Source organism: Lactuca virosa, chromosome 1, assembly GCF_052849685.1.
Source record: "Lactuca virosa cultivar CGN04683 chromosome 1, Lactuca_virosa_CGN04683_v6, whole genome shotgun sequence".
Classification (NCBI taxonomy): Eukaryota; Viridiplantae; Streptophyta; class Magnoliopsida; order Asterales; family Asteraceae; genus Lactuca; species Lactuca virosa.
This window is the reverse complement of record NC_136426.1, coordinates 130,737,498-130,742,439: the sequence shown is the minus strand read 5'-3', so window position 1 is coordinate 130,742,439 and position 4,942 is coordinate 130,737,498.

Sequence of the window (4,942 nt, the reverse complement as noted above, 5' to 3'; positions counted from 1 at the left end):
TCGTCGATAGCTACGCGTAGATATAAAGAAAGTCAAAAACAGAGCTCTTATGTGAAAGTTATGGATTTTACAAGATAATTAATTTTCGGATTAACAAGAGGGTGACACGTGTCACGATCTGGCACCACACCTTCCTCCCTAAGGCTTGCGATCTGATGACGACATGTGGCACCAGTACGCCCAATGTAAATTGGTGTACGCCCAGCGTACTGTGACATCCCCAAATTCATGGTCATTTAAAAAACTTTATTTATGCTTATTTTAAAATAAGATTAACATTTTAAAGAAAAGTGTTGCGGAATTTGTTTCCGAAAAAAAAACATGATAAATATGTTATCAAAGCATTTCCTAAAAAATGTATTTTAATCATTTTAAAACTTTGGTATGTCATCGTCAATACAGAAACATAAGCATAAGCAGACCTTACATTCATTTACACTATTGATCTACATCTCCTTAATCTCTCAGTGTAATGTAGCTTCATATCGACACATGTGATACAAATAAAATGAGTGGGTCAGGTTGGGAAACCTGGTGAGTACATAGGGTTTTCAACCCACAATAATATAGTTATTATGTTTCATCATCAAACAATTAACCCATTTACCCATCCCCATTATCTTCTTTATTCTTAAGTATCTTCTCTATGAATCATCTACTCATTGTTATTTATTCCTAAGTATTGTCCCAAAGGATTAGGCACAAAGTCCACCGTCACCAGGGTTTATATAACAGACACTAAGTCCATAGTCACCAGGGTTTATATAACAGGCACTAAGTCCATAGTCGCCAGAGTTTATCTCGTTTATTGACAGTATTATTTTCGAGAGTCCACTCGCAATACATGTCAATGGGTTTTTAGAGTACAACGGGTGAACATCTCGTTCACAACACCTACAGGTTGCGAGCCTGCTAGTGTTCCACCGGACTGTCTAGAATAGTCTGTGGTTGTCATCCATACTCTGCTAGATGACGGGGCCAACGCTTGGGTAAAGGCTTCTCTCATTTTTCGCCTCTCACCCTCATCTCATGATCTATTTCACCTTTCATTTCATCATCCAACCCATCTTTCATCTACCCATCTTTACCCCTTGTAATTTATAGGTATAAAATACATATACAGTTTAAATCATTTAAAACATGTATAATAGTGTTCATCCAGCATAGATAACAAGTATACAAATAATAAGCACACATAGCACGTAATTTGTATAAAATACTTCATATCTATGTGTAAGATGAAAGTAACTATGCACTCACTTGTTAAAGTGATGATTCCAAACTCGGGCAGCGCTTCGTTTTTAACGATTCTATTTTCCTTCGACGAAACCTAGCATTATTATCGCTAAGTTTTAGTCTAATCTTTATTGCAACTAATTATTAGTCTAGATTCATCATTAACTCAAAGTCTACTTCATGATCTATCAAGTAAGGAACAACCAGGTAGGATCATATCGGAGGTAGGGTCCGTTTGGTATACAAAGTATACTATTTGGAAATCTCACTTTAAACAACTCACTAAATCACAGCCTAGACATCATCCCTGTAAGTAGATCAATCAGTATAACGACTTTGAATCACTGATAAATTTTATTTATAGGTTCATAATAACGATATTATAAGCTATATTTAAAGTAGGGTAGCATAACTTACTTAGCTAGGAGTCGGGCTTTGCAGGGGCAGAACTTCGTCGCTGAATCTTTCTAAGAAAGATTCTTGCAGCGCTTCAACGCTCACCTTACTATACTAAAAACTACAGAAAGAGAAGTCGAATCACGAGGGACCGAAATGCTCGGGGATAAGAAAAGAAAGACTCTTGAATCAAGAGAATGGTGCAAGAAATATGAGAGCATAGAGGCTCTTATTTATAGTAATTAATTTTCAAAAACCACCCTCTATATTTACTTAAATGACTAAACACCCCTTTATAATACTATTTTACATAGATTTAATGATATTTGTACTAAAGTAATGTCAAAAGTACTCCACACTAGTCTTATAACGACCGCATCGTCGATACCTTTCTAACGATATGTACATATGTATATATATATATATATATATATATATATATATATATATATATATATATATATATGTATACGTATATATGATTTACATTTTATTTTAATAAGTAAATGTGCTATTAAAAATTATAACTCGTTCATACGAACTCCGTTTTTGACGTTCTTTATATCCACGCATAGCTATCGACGAGATCTACAACTTTCGTTTAGACTCCGTCGGCTAATTTTGAATTTATATTTTTTTTCCATATTTTTATAAAATTAAATAATTTTGCAAAAATCATAACTTTCTCGTACGGACTCCGTTTTTGACATTCTTTTTTTCAAAATTCATATTTTAAGGAGTACTACGATTTTCATTTTGGTCGCATTAGCTAAAAGTCAACCATTCTCTTCGTAGCTTTTTACGTCATACATTCGTTGTGCACAACTGACTTTTATATCTTATAAAAATCATATCTAATTCATACGGATTCGGATTTCGATGAAATTTATATTTTCGGGATCGGGACGACGTATACTTCATAAATATAATATATATATATATATATATATATATATATATATATATATATATATATATATATATATGTTTTGGCGCACTTATTTTTACGATTTACGGACGATTCGGCTGATTTTTCCTATTTTATTATATTATAATAATCATGAAACATATAACGTTTATATATATATATATATATATATATATATATATATATATATATATATATATATATATATATATATATATATATATATATATATATATATATGTTTCTCGAACCATATAACGTTACGCAACAGAAGTGAGTTTCTATAGATCATCTTTTATGTTTTAAAATTTTTTGGCGATAATACATGCTAAATGATTTCTAGTTGGATGATATAAAGGCTTAGTTAACTAAAAATACATCCTATTTCTCTGAACATTTCTAGGCTTAATTTTCAGCATTTTACAGAAAAATTGCGGTCTGTTCAAGACATGTTTTTCCCCTCTTACACACTATGGTTTTAAAACTATACAATATGCAAGTTGTTCAGATCGATACCTTTCCAGGAACTACTCGCACACGTTCATACAATGTTTCTACAATTTATGATGATTTTTACAAAACTGCATATCATTTCAGTATATTTCGAACTAGTCTGTAAAAACGGTAATTTTCACCCTGGTTAAGATCTACATTGTAACACCCCAAATTTAAATTGTTCAATGAAGGGCCAAAAGTGTAAATTTAGGAAAGGGACTCGACGAGTAGGTCCGCTTACTCGCCGAGTCGGAGCGGGATTCTTTCGCGGTTTAAGTGGCCAACTCGCCGAGTCGGCGGCTTGGACTCGACGAGTTGGTGCTGATGAGAGACAACCCTAATCCCAGGGGTTGTGCCCTATATAAAGCACATTATAACCCACCCTCAGCCTCTTTGCTACCCGTTTGAGATCCAGAAACCCTAGAATCGAGTGAGCTTCCATTAATAGAGAGAATAGAGCTTTGGAGGAGAAAATCTTGGAAAGGGGCTTGAAGATCAAGAGGTTTGCTGCAAAGGAGTGGTGTAGATCCGGGATCTACTTTAGTTGGAGCTTATTTTGGAGGTAATAATTTGTTGCTTGGGCTCTTTTGCATCTAGATCTATTATCATTTGAGATTTGGGGCATTTTTGGTATGATTGAGAGCTATTTCGAGTTAGAGGCTTAGATCTGAGGTTGCTACTTCAGATCTAGGCTTGTGATGGTCCAAAATGTCATAAAGCTTCTGTCTAAGAGTTGTTGGTAAAACCCCTTTGTCATGAACCCTAGCCCTAGAGTGTTTTGGGCCTATATCTCCTTGGTTTCACGTAAATTTTGCAACTTTATATGAGGGTTAGACTGTAGAAGAGTGGATCTATGGATTGGAGCCCCTGCATGGCTCGAAAAGCCTCTGTATGGATTGAGAACTGGAGAGACTCGGCGAGTCACATGGGTGTACTCAACGAGTTGTATGAACATGTGCATGGACTCGACGAGTTGGAAGAACAATTCGGCGAGTTTGTTGAAGATTGCCTTGGACTCGGCGAGTCTGTTCTTGGACTCGGCGAGTCAGGTCGCAGAACCCCTAACCTCTTCTGGTTAAGACGCAGATCAGTGAGTCGAGGGGTGACTCAGTGAGTTGGACAGGATGTGACTCGGAGATCGTTGGACTCGACGAGTCTTGGGGTGACTCGGCGAGTTGAGTCATGTTCTAAGAGTTTTCAGAGTATAAGGACTCGACGATTCAACGGGTTGACTCGGCGAGTAGGGTCAGTCAAGAAGTTTGACGTTGGCTTTGACTTTGACTTTGACCTTCAATGGTGTTATGGTAATTGGTTATTTATAGTGGGCTAATGATCAATGGTTTGTGTGGATTGGGCTAAAACCCATAAGGTGATCCATGGAGGTTACAAACCCATGGATCATGGAATATGGAAAGCCATGACAATTAGGGTTTACATGGTGTAACCCTACTTGTGTCACAACTATATAAAGACCCCAAGTCTAGAAAATCGGCCACTACAAGCAAGTGTAAGAGGGCTAGCCGAATTTTGAGTGTAAGTGTGCTTCTCTCAAGGTTATTCCAAGGGTTGTGGTGTTGTGTGAGACATTTTAGGCATCACACTTGAGGTGCTAGGCTCACAAGGTTCTCAAGGAATCCAAACAACAAAAAGGTATGTACTTCAACTAGCTTTTATGTTTAAAAGTTCCCCATGTCATGCTAGTTAGGTTAATAACCTTGGAAAATCAAATTTGCATGTATCTTAGTAAAACATAGATCCAAGGTTTCTAGGGTTGCATGTACACCATAGGAGTGTTAGAATGCTCAAAACCCTTCAGTGGTATCAGAGCCTAGGCTTGTTTATTTGATACTTGATGCAAACTTGTTAAGAAAATCGACAAAACTGATT